Below are 15,201 nucleotides of genomic sequence, written 5' to 3' on the forward strand. Positions count from 1 at the left end.
GATGGTAATAACAGCCACCACCATCATATAGCTGTTAACACACTGAACACATGCTGTGAACCAGGCACACTGCTCTGCACTTTATAACGATTAATTCATTTCATCCTCCCAGTGGCCCCATGAGGCAGGGATTGTTATTTTTATACTCATTTTACAGATGTGGTAACTAACGTACAGAAAGGCAAAATAACTTGCCTAAGGCCACCATGGTAGAACTGGGATTTGAACCCAGGCAGCAAAATCTGGCACCAGATTTTAAAAATAAAAATTATATTAAAATCGTGATGAAGTACACATGATGTAAATTTAGCATCTTAACCATTTTTAGGTGTACCGTTCAGCGGCATTAAATATACTACCGTCATCACCATCCATCTCCAGAATTCTTTTCATTTTGCAAAACTGAAACTCTGCACCCATTAAACACTAGCTCCCCATTCCCAGCTTCCCGCATCCCCTGATATCTGTTACTCCACTTTCTGTCTCTGTGAATTTGACTAGTCTAGATACCTTCTGTAAGTGGGCTCATGCAATATTTGTCCTTTTGTGTCTGGCTTATTTCACTGAGCATAATGTCCTCAAGGTTCACCCATGTTGTAGCCTGTGTCGGAATTTCCTTCCTTTTTAAGCCTGAATAATATTCCATTGTGCATAAACACCACACCTTGTTTATCCATTCCTCAGTCGTGTACCTGGACACTTGGGTTACTTCCACATTTTAGCTATTGTGAAGAATGCTGCTATTAACATGGGTGTACAAATATCTCTTTGAGATCCTCCTTTCAATTATTTTAGGTAGTTACCCAGAACTAGGATTGATGGATGGTATGATAATTCTATTTTTAATTATTTGGGGAACCACCACACTGTTTTCCACAGCAGCTGCACCATTTTACATTCCCACCAGCAACGTACAACTGCATCCCACCAACACCTGTTATTTTCTGTTTGTTTTTTTTTAAACACCAGCCATCCTAATAGGTGTGGCTGGCACCTGATTTTTGTGGGAGATTCTTAGAAGCTGTATTTGTGAGGCCTCAGTTCCTGTTAGAATGTCTGCTGCATCATGGGATGCGTTTTCTGGAAATATTTCGGCCTCTCCCACCCGACTGGGAACTTTCTCAGGATGAGCCCCAGGGCTGCCACAGGGGTGCTGGCCTGGGTTAGATGCTGAGGAAACGCTAAAGAACTCAATTCTCACTGACCCAGGGCACACCCTGGCATGTGTCTTTTTTGGGGAGAAACGCTTAAGGCCCGGATCTTATTCTTCCAGGATGTTCTCTGGGCACCGTAGTCCCAGCTTCTGGGTCACTGGGGAGGAAGCAGCGGCTGAATACCTGGCACTTGGCTGTTCAGAAGAAATACCCTCCCACCCCTGGCAGCTTTCGGAAAGTACAGGTGCTGGGACCACCATTTGGAGGCTCATACTCCGTGGGTCTGGGGTGGGGCCCGAGCATCTGTTTTTTTTTTGTTTTTTTTTTAAATTTATTTATTTATTTTATTTTTATTTTTGGCTGTGTTGGGTCTTCGCCTCTGTGCGAGGGCCCTCTCTAGTTGCGGCGAGCGGGGGCCACTCTTCATCGCGGTGCGCGGGCCTCTCACTATCACGGCCTCTCTTGTTGTGGAGCACAGGCTCCAGACGCGCAGGCTCAGCAGTTGTGGCTCATGGGCCCAGTTGCTCCGCGGCATGTGGGATCCTCCCAGACCAGGGCTCGAACCCGTGTCCCCTGCACCGGCAGGCGGACCCTCAACCACTGCACCACCAGGGAAGCCCTCGAGCATCTGTTTTAAAAAAGAAATCTCCCCAGGTGATTCTTACGGGCACCTGGCCCAAGAGGCACGCCCAGATAACATGTCACTCGACTCTGGCTAAAGCTGCGGAATTTACCACAAAAATATCCAAGGGACATGTGTGTGTCTGCGTCTTCGCTAGAGTGAGTGAGTTAATGAAAGAATGATGAATGAATGAGTGCTGAGTTCCCCAAGCTCTGTCATCCCCACACCATCTTCATAATTTTTGCCCCGTCTCTACAGGCATACCTCGGAGATATTGCGAGTTCGGTTCCAGACCACCACAAGAAAGCCAATACGATAAAAAAGCGAGTCACATGAATTTTTGGATTCCCAATGCACACAAAAGTTATGTTTACACTATACTGTAGTCTGTTAAGGGTGCAATAGCATGATGTCGAAAAAGACAATGTACATACCTTAATTAAAAAATACTTTATTGCTCAGAAATGCTGATCATCATCTGAGCCTTCAGCTAATCGTAACCTTTTTGCTGGTGGAGGGTTTGAAATATCGCGAGAGTTACCAAAATATGACACAGACAGGAAGTTAGCAAAGGCTGTTGGGAAATGGCACCTATAGACTTGCGCAACGCAGGGTAGCCACAGACCTTCAATTTGTGAAAAACGTAGTATCTTCGAAGGGCCAAAAAACGAGGTATGCCTGTATACTTTCTATGTTATTAGTCACCTAATACTTTAGAGCCACCCACCTAGGTGTACTTAAAAAATCCATGTAAAAATTGGAAAAGCCAGTATCTCTGGCCATAAACAGAAGTTTACTTTCAAGGTTCAAAGGCAATCAAACCGTGTCAGCAGATTTCAACTAAATTCAGTCATCCCTCGGTATCTGCGGGGGATTGGTCCTAAGAGCCACCCGGGTACCCAAATCCGCGGATGCTTAAGTCCAGTCTAGGACAGGCGGCCTTCCGTATCCGTGGCTTCCTCATCCTCGGATGCAACCAACTGCGGGGGGTAAACACAGTACACGGTGCGCGGTCTGTTGAATCAGTGGATGCGGAAACCGCGGATGCAGAAAGTGCGTAGGCGGAGGCCAGACTGTAAATGCTGCAACCCCCAAGGGTTTTGAGCCAGAGGCCTTGCTCTCTTTAGTAAAAAGTGTAATTAGCTAGTGTTACATAAGTGTTAAGGACAGGCTAGCACCCAGTGGAGATGTTCTCCTGCCTGGAACTACTTTTCCTTCATGAGTCAGTGCTATTTATTGTCCAGCCCTTGGACTATGTGGCCTCCCATGCTTCATAGCTGCAGAGTCAGGCAATGAGGGCATGAGGGAGGAGCCGGGGTGATAGGGAGAGTGGATTCCCGTGGGCGAGGCCCGTGGGCGAGGCCCACGGTCTTGAGTGGCCATCGCCCCGAACTGCCCTGTGGGCGTGGGATTAACCCAGAGCCCAGGGCATCCCTTGCCCCACGGCTGTCCCAGGACTGAAGAGGCTTTTATCTACAGGTTCATTGAGTTGAGACGGGTCCCTGCCAAGGAGGTCAGGTCCTGGGTCGGGCACAGAGCCCAGAGGGCACGGACCTCGTAGCTGGGAGTCAGGAGGGAGAAGAGGCCTGTCCTGCAGGGCTGGAGTCCCTGTGGGGTGGACGTAGGCATCCCGGCTCCTCGGATCACCGGTGTGGAGGCCAGCGGTCTGCCTCTTCCTGGAGTGTGACCTTGGGTGAGTCCCTTGACCTCTCTGAGCTTCCCTTGGTCTCTCTGAGCTTCCCTTGGTGCATCTGGCAAATTAATTCATTTGGAAACTACTATTGGATGCCTGCCGGGGCCAGGCTCTGAGCTGGTTGCCGCAGGAAACCCGGCAGCTGAGACCCCTTCTCCCTGAGAGTTTATGGGCTGGCGGGGAGGCGGACATGGCAGGGAGAGGAAGAGGAGCAGGAGGCTTTGAAGATAGTCTGGGGGAGGTGCTTTAGCTGAGGGGTCGGCTCACATTTTTCTGAGGCTGGTGTAACAAGTAACCACAATCTGTGTTACTGAGAACAACAGAAATGTATTCTCTTACAGTCTGGAGGCTAGAAGTCCAAAATCAAGGTGTCAGCAGGGCCACACTCCCTCAAAGGCTCTAAGGGGAACCCTTTCTTTCTTCTTCCAGTTTCTGGTGGCTTCCGGCAGTCCTTAGTGTTTCTTGGCTTGTGTCTGTATATCTGCATTTTCTTTTCTTATGAGGACACCAGTCATTGGATCAGGGCCCACCCTAATGCAATATGACTTCACTGAGACATCATTATGTCTGCAAAGACCAAATAAAGTCACATTCCAAGATTCCAGATGGACATGAATTTTAGGAGGACACTATTCAACCCACTATGCTGAGGAAGAGCCATTAAAGCTGAGACCTAAACATGTGTGTGTGGTCAGGGAGGGTGGGGAGTTGGGGGGAGGGGGTCATTCAGGCAGAGGGAACAGCATGTGCGAAGGCTTTCCGGTGGGAGGGCAGCTGAGGCGAGTGTGACGGGGGAAGGATAAACAAGGGGAGCTGTCGGGGCTGAGGGCAGAGAGACTGGGGGGCTGCAGCACGGAGCCCCGGAAAAGGGATGGACTTCATCCCAAGTGCCTCTGACGAGTTTAAACGGGGGCATAACGTGATTGGATTCCCTTTTTGGAAAACGGTTATCTTTTTTTTTTCTAATTGAAGTACAGTTGACTTACAACGTTGTGTTAATTTCTGTCGTGCAGCAGAGTGACTCAGTTATGCATATACATACATTCTTTTTTATATTCTTTTTCATTCATGGTTTATCACAGGATATTGAATATAGTTCCCTATTTTGTTTTTTTTTAAAACAAGGTCATTCTAACTGTAGACGGGGAAGGGGCATGGCAGTGACTAACAGTATACATGCTTTAAGGTTTACCCCAGCACATTTGCTTCCCACGAGTGCTTTAATCTTCAGAGCCCTGGCAGGGAGGTAGGGCAGTGCTAATATCCCTTGAGGAAGTGAAGGCCCAGAGAGGGTAAGCAGTTTTCCTAGGATCACACAGCTAGGATGAAGAGCACTCAGGACATTCACCAATGTCTTCTGTCTTGTGAATGCTCAGGCACCTGGAGGTGAAGGTCCTTGGACCTTGAAGGTCCATTTTCAGAGACAGCTGGGATTCCGGGGCAGGGGAAATGCATTGATTTTACACCTGTTGCTGCCTGTGCTGTGTCATTTGCTCAGCCCATGGAAGGTTTAGCTATGCAATGGGGATAAGGTAGCTTTGGCAACTTAGTGTGGCGTTAATTCCCTTATATCTGTGAGCTGCTAGGATCCTCCCCTTCAGAGCAGAGCTCCAGAGGAGAAAAAGCAGGCCAAGGGCAATAAACACTGCCCTGTTCACCAAAGAGCATTTTGGAGGGTTGTGATAAAATCTTGGGCCAAGGCCCAAAGGAAATGGCAGGATAGTTAAGACTGTCCCAGAACCTTTGAGCTGATGTTTCTGTGACATTTGGGGTGTCTATTCACATGGAAAAGAACTCTCTTCTTCTTGAGAAGTAAAAATTCGTATCTATTCAGATGAAACATTCCAAAGTGTGAACATGTTCATTTCACCCATCCTGGGATTGAAAACATAAATTAAGTGCCATCTCCCAGGTATTGAGGATGTTAATATCCTCCTAAGAGACAGGCTTATTTGCTGGATCTGAAATTCCCAGTGTGGTGCAAGGTCATTATTTCCTGCTCCGGTCTCTTGTTTCTTTAGTTCTCTCCTTGTCTTGGTGCTGGGGTCGGGGTGGGGTGGGGTGGGGAGACAGAGGGATTGCTCTGGAATGCCCCCCTTCTGGTGAGGATTTTTCTCCAACTGTGTTTGGAGAGAGCTGTGGGCTGCTCCCTGGGGAGAAAGCTGAGCCAGACACCGCTGACTCCCTCCCCAAGCCTCGCTGCTGGGATGGACTCCTTACCCAGCAAGGTTGAGAGATGCTGTGTGTGTGTGTGTGTGTGTACGTGTTTTATATGTGTGTGTGTGTGTGTGTGGCGGAGAGGAGTTAAACTTGGTTCGGGATCTGAGGGCTGGTTTCCTTCCTCTCCTGGTGAAAGGCCCTGTCGAATGAATCACATCCTCTCTTTAGCGTTCTGGGCCCACGGAATGTCAAGGCCAGCCTGGTGTTGTCAGAGGGACGCCCACCCAGGGGATGTCAGACTCTGGTTTGGGACTCCGTGGAGGGACTTTGGGCCACCCCAAGGGATGATGCCTATAGCTTCCCTTTGAGGCATGTATATTTCATTCATTCATCCATCCATCCATGTGTCCATCCATCCATCTGTCCTTCCACCCATCCACTCATTGCAAATCTGGGTGATGCTCAACCCCTTGCTGGAGACAGGTCCTTGGGTTAATCATCCACCCTTTGTTATTCCAACACCTGCCTCGGCCTGGCCCTATGCAGCCGCCAGGGACTCACCTATGGAAGAGACAGACAAGCTCCCGCACCCTGGTCTGCCAGCTTCTCCTGTAAAGGACTAGATAGTAACTATTTTCAGCTCTTCAGACCATAAGACCCCCATCACAACTGCTGACCGCCAGAGACAATATGTAGCCAAGTGCATGCCGCTGTGCTCCAATCAGATTTTATTCAGGGACACCGAAACGTGGTTTTCCTATAATTTCCATGTGTCACGAAATATTGTTTTTTTGATTTTTTTCCCCAATGGTTTAAAAATGTGAAAACCATCCTTAGCTCACAGGCCCTACAAAAACAGATTTGGCCCATGGGTTTCTAGACAGAATCAAAGTGAGTAAACCAACAGGAAGATCATTTTGGTCGGTGAGAAGGGTGGTACAGAGGATACAGCACTGAGACGGGGGCGCTCCTGTCTGGTGTTCAGGGAAAGCCCCTTTGAAGAAATGACATTTAAGTGGAGAACTGAGTGGAGGGAGAGACAGCCCCTCTTCCAGGCAGTGGGAAGAGCGGGAGCAAAGGTCTGAGGTGTAGGGAGGAGTTGGTGGAGGGGAGGGTGGCACAAGGACAAGGAACAGAAAAGTGTGCATGGCCCAAGCCAAAGGGTGAAGGGGAGAGATGGGTAGTGAGGTCCCAGAGATGAGAGCTCAGCCATCTTAGATTTTGATGAGGACGTTGCACCTTAGGTGTTTCCCCGAGGGATGGGAGAGCTGGGGTATTTATACTCCAGCTCCTGGGGCGTCAACTCCTGGCTACTTCCGGCCGTCTTGCACCCAGGCCCCCAGAGCAGGGGAAAGCCCTTAGGCAGAGACTGCAGGGCTTTTGAAAATTGTGGGAGTGTTCAGGGTTGCAGATAGGACACTGACAGCATCCACTGCACTGGGATTTAGTGCCTTTTTCAAGACCTAGCTCAGGTGTCTCCCCTGCAGGAAGTCTTCTCCACTCCCTCCCCCCACTCCTCCCCCGGCAGCCCCTGGTCCTCCTTCCTCTGATCCCCCTCAGCCCCCAGGTCAACCCCCATCCTAGTGCTTCAGGGCTTGATGCTGTGATTCCTCCTTGGTCTGGGTTGGGGCCACACCTTGTTCCCAGATACAGGGTTTGGAAATACCTGGTGATGATGAGTTCAGGGCAATAAGGCGGGACCCCTGCCCTGGAGCGCTCACAGCCCTGGGGGGAGGCGGACAAGTGACAGGTGGCTATGTTTCAGGGGACGAGGGCTGGGGAGGCTGTGTCTGAAAAGTGGCTGTTTTTTGAGCTCCTCCTGCTCCCAGACCCTGTGCTTCTCACCCCTGGACGATCCCTGGCGTCCCTCTGGGAGTTCCATAAAAATAGCCGTGCCCAGGCTCCACCTGCGGAAATTCTAACTTGGCCCAGGACTGCATCTGGCTATAAGTCTTGATCCAGTCCTTTGGGCTTGGAGTGCCAAACGCCTCTGTATTTGTTTCTTGTGGCTGCTCTAACAAATTATTACAAACCTTAAAGGCTTAAAACAACAGACGTTTATTCTCTTCTGGTTCTGGAATCAGTTTCACTGAGCAGGAGCCGAGGTGTCGGCTCCCTCCAGGGGCTGTTGGGGAGAATCCTTGCCTTTTCCAGCTTCTATAGCCTGCCGCATTCCGAGTTCCCTTCCTGAATCTTCAGAGCCACAGCTGAGCATCGATCGTCAAGTGTTTCTCTGCTGAGACTGTCACATGGCCTTTTCTCTTCCCTAGGCAAATTCTCCCTCTGCCTCCCTTTTTTAAGGACACATGTGATTGCATTTAGGGCCCACCCAGGTGATCTAGGCTGATCCTCCCATCTCAAGATCCTGAACGAAAGTACATCTGCAAAGACCCTTTTTCTATGTACGGTAACAGGGATCCTGCTTCCAGGGCTTAGGACCTGGATATTTTTTGGAGCCATTAATTCAGCATCGTGCTCTTGGTCCTGAGAACGCACCTCCTGAGCCCCCAGCCCGGGCAGGCGCCTCCCCCGACAGCTAATCTTATGGACTCCTGCAAGGTTGGGCTCCTTATTTCTGCTTTCCAAGTGGGGAACCCGAGGCTTGCGGTGGGGAGAGTGATTTTCTGATACCAAGCTTGCATTTGAGTCTGACCTCGCATCCTTTGAGCCCTGAATCGTGTTAGCCTTCATTCCTCGTGCTCCAGGGAGGGGGCAACGACCGAAGTGCTGTAGCTAGAAGGGGTCCTGCTGAGCTCCCTCTGCGGGTCGCAGGATTCCAGAGACTACCGCCTTGGGGCTGGGAGCCTGCTTGTTATGTTTAGGGTGTCTCTGTTCCGACCCCCCTCAGTGGGAAGAATTCCCATTTCTTCTTCACATGATCCTTTGGGGAGAAAGTAACTATTGATGTTAGTTCTTTAAAAATGGGCTTTGGGGTGATTTAACTCACCTGAGGATTGCAGTGGGCGTCAGCCCCAAAGACAGGGGAGGAAAGGGAACTGCTCTGTCCCAGTTGCTGCCCTGGGGCCCTCCGTGCCCATTCGGGCTCTGCATCACTATCCCCATTTCATGGGTGAGGAAACCCAGGCTTGGGCAGGGGGATTGCCGTGTCCAAGGTCATGCAACCAGTAAGTGGTGGAGTCAGGATTTGAACCCAGGTCTCTCTGACTCTGCCCTTTGCACTAGTGGTGAATTACCAGGCCCGGCACGCTCCCTGCTTCTGAGTGGTGGGAGGTTTTTTTTTGCTTTTTTTTTTTTTAAATTTATTGAAGTATAGCTGGTTTACAATGTTGTGCTAATTTCTGTTGTACAGCAAAGTGATTCCATTATACATATATACTTTTTCATATTCTTTTCCATTATGGTTTATCACAGGATATTGAATCTAGTTCCCTGTGCTGTACAGTAGGACCTTGTTGTTTCTCCATCCTATATGTAATAGTTTACACCTGCTAATCCCAAACTCCCAATCCTTCCCTCCCCCACACTTGGCAACCACAAGTCTGTTCTCTGTCTGTGAGTCTGTTTCGTAGATATGTTCATACGTGTCGTATTTTAGATGCCACATACAAGTGATGTCCTATGATATTTGTCTTTCTCTGTCTGACTTACTTCGCTTAGTATGATAATCCCTAGGTCCATCCATGTTACTGCAAATGGCATTATTTCGTTCTTTATTATGGCTGAGTAGTATTCCATCGTATATATATACCACATCTTCTTTATCCATTCATCTGTTGATGGACATTTAGGTTGTTTCCATGTCTTGGCTATTGTAAATAGTGCTGCTGTGAACGTTGGGGTGTATGTATCTTTTTGAATTATAGTTTTGTCTGGGTATATGCCCAGGAGTGGGATTGCTAGATCATATGGCAACTCTATTTTTAGTTTTTTGAGGACCCTCCATACTGTTTTCCATAGTGGCTGCACCAGTTTACATTCATGGTGGGAGTTCTGAATTGAACTTTTTCGGTCCCTTCTGGTTTCCCTGCTTCATGTCGGGAGGGGGTTCACGCTCTTCCTCTCACCCTCACATTCAGTCCTTCAGCCAGTCCCGTCATCTGTTTTTAAAGCCACAGTGTCTCTTCTCTCCGTCCCACTGTCACTGAACCCGCCCAGGCCGCCCTCCTCTCACACCTGGGAGGCAGCAGGGGCCTCCACTCTTGTCCTCGGCAGTTTATTCTCCTCTGGGTGCCCGGAGTGAGCTTCCAGATGCTTCACAGCCCTGCTAAAGCCCACGTCGGAGTGGATTCCCACTCCTTCCCACAGAGGCTCTGCCTGACCCCCCCATCCATCCTGCCCCTCCAGACGACCTCATCCTCCCCCTTCCCACCTGCCTGCCTCTGGCCTTCCTTTTGGAGGCTCTTTCCTGAGCTGTTTGCATGGCAGGCCCCTCCCCTTCCCTTGGGTCTCAGCTCAGATGCCAGTCACCTCCTCAGAGTCCTCCCCATCCCCCCAGGGTAGAGTTGCTCCTCGCCACCTGGACTCTCATCACATAACCCTGCTTTATTGCCTTCGCAGCCCTGGTCGGCTCCTAAACGATTTCATCCTTTCCTTTTGTCTACTGAAAGCTCTACCTTCTAGAGCAGAGCCCTTGACAGTTTGCTTTGAGGCTGCATCCCCCATGCACATAGTCGGTGCTTAGTTAATGGATATTTGTTGAGTGAATTAATGGATATTTGTTGAGTGAACGGTCCTGGTGAGGAGTTCCAGTTTCCAGTGTGGACCTTGCCCGGGCTTTTTGGATGTCCTTGGGCAACTTTCTTCCCCCTCGGGCTCTCCTTGCCGGTGTAACCAAGAAGCTTGGGCTGCGTAGTCTCGAAGATGGAAGACTCTGGCCTTCCAGGCCCCAGGAATTCAGGGCTGGTCAGGGCTCTGGGGGGATGGGCTGGCCCGAGGGAAGATGTGGGAGGAAGGCAGACCCTGAGCCACAGGAAAGGGAGAGTCCCTGGGTGGGGAAGAAACTATTTGGGACGAGTTCATGAGGTTTAACCAGAGCTCACGAGCCCCCCTCTCCACGGCCCCCCAAGAAAACACTGGCTGTTGTCTTAGCTGCTGTGTTGGTGCCGGGAGGGTGTGCGGGGCGAGTGTCCCCCCCGCCGGGACCTCTGCCCAGCAGGCTTTGTTTGAGATTTGAACAGAAAAGAAGGCTATCATCTTTAAAACGCAGCTCCAGAAACCTCTCTGGGCTTTGGGGATCTGGGCAGAAGATGGCAGGGAGCTTTTTTCTCACTCTTTGTTAAACATTAAAAATTTTTTTCTAATGGAACATTATACATGCCAAACACCAGGAAGAAAAAATATCCTCTGGAAGTAAGCCCACCACCATTGGATAATCACCGTGAACTTTTGGCATGGGGATATTTGTATTTTTGAGGGTGCCTTTGTTTTTCCCATAGATTATGCTGCTTACAGTTTTTTTTTCAAAACCCCAGATGTATACAGCTTTGAAGCTTCCTTTTTTTCCACTTAAATCATGCTATTAACTAGTTTCTCCCATTACCCATCTTGGTAAACTTCATTTCGGACAAGTGCATAAAATTTCCAAAGAATACCATAGTCTGTTTAACCAAACCCCAGTCATTGGACATTTAGATTGATTCACATTCCTTGGTCCATCTCTCCAGCCTTGAGTACCTGGTGTTCTCTGGCCCTGGAAAACCCTGTGCTTTTGGTTCCCTGAAAGGATCTCCTGCCTCAGGACCTTTGCACAGGCTGTTCTGCTGCCTCTCCCTCTGTTGTACCTTCCTGGTGTGCCCCCTTTACTTTCCTCACAGTTTGTATGGAAACCTTTCTTGGGTTTCTCTTTGAGTTCTGCTCGGCTCCCCTAACCCCTGACTGTGAGCTGCCTGAGAGCAGGGATGTTGCTGACTCTGGAGGGGTTATGGGGATTGTTAGTTTCATGCCCCCTAGATGTTTATTCTTGAGATGTAAAAATGGGGCCTTGGCTTCCTTTGTGTCTTAACTAGTTGAGTGGCTGGCAGGGTGGGGGGGCGGTGAATAAGTTTTATGATGGAGGTAGGGGATACATTTTTTTAAAATTTTATTTTATTGTTTGGCCGCTCTGCTTGGCATGCAGGACCTTAGTTCCCCGACCAGGGACCGAACCTGCACCCCCTGCAGTGGAAGCGTGGAGTCTTAACCACTGGACCGCCAGGGAGGTCCTAATACATTTTTACTTTAGCCCCCAAAGCATGAGGCAAAGATGAAAATGACCCCCACAGATGCATGACACCCCATCTAGTTCCTCCACTGACATACTCCACGTATGTGGACCCACATGACAATGGCGGTTACCATGGAGATCCACAGGTGTCATTGTCACCACGATAAATAGTAAGAGCTGCTCTTTCTTGAACACTTAGTTTAATTAATTAGTTTAATTCAGTTACTTCTCACAGCCAGCCCCCGAGAGAGGCTCTCATCATCCCCATATTACAGATGAGGAAACTGAGGCTTGGAGAGGTGTTGTAATTTGCCCAGGATCACACAGACTAGAAGTGGCTGAGGCAGTATATAAACCCAGGTGGGGTGGTTCCAGAGTCTGAGCTTCTAACGACAGCCCTGGCCCACCACACACACACACACACACACACACGTGCCAGACGTGAGCACACGCCAGCAGCTGCCCTGGGTGCTGGTATTGGCTTTGGGCTACAGAACCACTGCCTCCAGCCCGGCCCCAGTGTGAACAGGTCACCTCTGGGTGTCAACAGGATGGCCCAGCAGGCGCTGGCTCACACCCTGGCCTTGCCCGTCCTTGAGGGGTGGAGTCATGGTGGCCCCATGGTGACCTGGACTTGCAGGTGGGCAGCTTCAAGGATGCTGGCCTTGGACTCCTGCCGTAGCCTGGACGGCTGGTCTTCCCGCCGCACCTGTGGGAAGGGCCTGGGGCTTGATGGGTGTGCCAGGCCCTTTTGCCCAGCAGGGGAACTGAGGCTCAGGACACACAGCCAAAGTCACAAGCCCCAACCAAAGGCCTCCCCTTGACCGCTCAGCCCCTCTGTCCTGCTGAGGGCCTGGCCCAGGCAGTGCCTGTCACTCAGGCCAGCTTTGGGGACCCACCCTTCCGTATTTTTAAGATTGTCCCCTGTCTTCATTCCTGCCAATCCAGGAGAGGGGTTCAGCCTTTTGGCTCTGAAGTTTGACAAGATGAGTGACCTTGGACTAGGCTTTTAATTTCCTTAAGCTTTAGTTTCCTCCTTTCTTAAGTGGGAAAAATAATGAAACCTGTAGTCATGGGGTAATGGGAGGAATCAAGGAGATAATCTCTATCCAGAGTTTATTTTAGAGCTGGGGACATGCCCAGCAAGCATGGGGTGAATGCTTGTTCTGTGGTTGGGCTTGTTATTTCCACCAGTATGGGGAGGTCCGGGACCTGGGCTTGCCCTGTCCATGCTTGTCCCCTCGCGTCCCCTCCTTCCTCGGCGTGGCCACACCATATCAGCGTTTGCAGACATGGGTCTGGGGACCCCTCCCCCTCCTCTACAGAGCAGGACATGACTCATGCCTGTGCTGGCGGACACCGCCCTTGGCATAACTGACCACGCCCGCAGCTGATCTCCTGAGAGGTTGTCTCTGGGGTTTAGGGATGTAGCCAGCGGGTGGGGGTAGGGGCCAGGGCTTGGACCCTGCCAGAGCTGAGACTGACCCCTAAAGAGCTGGATTCTTTAAGGATGCCCATACCAGGGTCTCTGCCAGGAAACCAGAGTCTTAACTTGCCATGTCGTGGCTGTAGGCTCTGGGCTTTTAGTGGAGGACATGGTCTCAGATGGAGGGAACACACCTACTATGTGCTTGTAAAATCCTGTCTTTGTAATTACCGACTTGTGTGAACATTACATGTGTCCCCTGCCACCCCCAAGCTGGCCCTGTCTTGTTCACAGGTGCATCCCAGCTCCTGGTACGGTGCCTGGCACATAGTAGGAGACCAGTAAAAATGGAGTCAATAAATAAGCAGTGCCAAGCACTTTTACGTCCTTAGCAAACCTCTCAGCTACTTTTGGAACTGGATAGGATCATAAACCCATTCAACAGGTGAGGAGGCTGAGGCTAAGGAAGATAAGGAGCCCAAGTGCACAAAGGCAGGATTTGAGTTCGATTCTGCATGCTGTGAGCTGCTACCTGAAGCTCTCTTCTGACTCAGACCCCCACTTGCCAGGTGCCGATCTCAAAGCAGCTCTCTCTGCCTCTCCCTCTACCTGCCTTGAAGCCAGCAGTTCTCACCTGGAGGATGCTGACATGTGAGACACCCTCCCCTGGGAGTGGGGGACTCAGCGAGGCTCCTGGCAGGCAGGCGGTAACTCCACCCTCTCCCACTCAGGAAAGCAGATCAGGATGCAGGGGAGGCAGGGAGAGGAAGGTGTTTCTGGGAGAACCCCAAGTGCACTCTCATAGGTGGCCTCAGATCTGCTCATTGTCCCTTGTCCAGATTCAGCCCTTGCCACTTTTTGCCACTTCAACCCAGCCAGGTTAGCAGAAATTGCCTTTCCCTCAATGCCCTGAGCTCTTTTCCAACTCTAGACCTCATGGTTTTCCCTTGGCTGGCTCCCTCTGATCCTTTAGGTTATGCAGCTGAAATGTCACCTCCTCCAAGAAGTCTTCCTTGATCACCCAATCCATGGGGCTCAACCATGATTCACTTCACAGACCTCATTCCCTTCACCTCCCTTGTCACATGCTGCCATCCTTGTCCTGGCATGTTGGCTTATCCATTCCCCGTCTTTCCCACTTCCCAACTCTAAACTCTGTGTAAACAGGGACCTCGAGTTTTGAGTTCATCAGTATCTCCCCATCCCTGAACATGGGGCCTGGCACATAGTGGGTCAATAAATCTTTTAAATGATTGGTAAAAGAGCAACTTGAAAACATTTGGCCAGCGCATACGTTGGCACCTCCCACCGTCTTGGTCATCGGTGGGTTGTGGACCATTTCACAACGGGGTATGCCTCACCATCACATCACGAGACCCTAGGGGAGAATGGGTGTTCTGAGCAAGTCCATCTCTTGTGAGTCAGTGATTTTGGGAACAGACGGGTATCTTAGGTTGGGCTCCCCCAGAAGCAGAGCCTGAGTCAGGGGTGCCAGGGCAAGTGATTTATTTGGGTGGTGGGACACCATTAGGCTTTGCTAACAATCAGGATACCTCTGGGGGCAGCTGGGGCATGAAGTGTGCTGGGAACCTCAGGGAGACTATGAAACATGCCTCTAAATTGTCCCACCGGCAGTAGAAAGTTGTCTACCAGTGCCAAGGAGGTTTGGGTGGGGCTCTGACAGCATCTGCTACAGCAGGCAGGCTCTTACTCGGTGGCTGGCATGCACGGCCTGGCAAGCTCTGGCGGGGACCTGCCGGCTCCAGCAGACAGAGGGGGATGGTGGCTCTGGTGAACCCAAGCATGAGCCCAGAGGCTGTGACCAGGGAGAGGTTGGTTACTTGTTCCTGTTTCTGCCCGAGATCTGGGGCTATTTGCACATAGTTGCCACTTTGGGCGTAAAAGGATCTCCGAGCCCAGGGAGGTCGTTTTCTTGGGTTCATCTTCTGAGGAGGAGTTTTATCATAAGCAGAACTCCTGCAT

General features: G+C 50.5%; 1 protein-coding gene across 2 annotated transcripts in view; it reads left to right on the forward strand.

Annotated features, from left to right (window-relative positions):
• Window positions 1-15,201, forward strand: part of KIAA1671 (KIAA1671 ortholog) — a 186,065-nt gene that overhangs the window by 17,199 nt on the left and 153,665 nt on the right. The window contains exon 1 of one of the 2 annotated variants that reach the window (XM_061170489.1): window positions 3,379-3,469. The exons of the other annotated variant lie outside the window; for it this stretch is intronic. The gene's annotated coding sequence lies outside the window, so the exon portion shown is untranslated. Of the gene's footprint in view, window positions 1-3,378; window positions 3,470-15,201 lie in introns of those variants that run through there. 2 annotated transcript variants of the gene reach the window in all.

Source organism: Eubalaena glacialis, chromosome 15 (assembly GCF_028564815.1).
Source record: "Eubalaena glacialis isolate mEubGla1 chromosome 15, mEubGla1.1.hap2.+ XY, whole genome shotgun sequence".
In the NCBI taxonomy this organism is placed as follows: Eukaryota; Metazoa; Chordata; class Mammalia; order Artiodactyla; family Balaenidae; genus Eubalaena; species Eubalaena glacialis.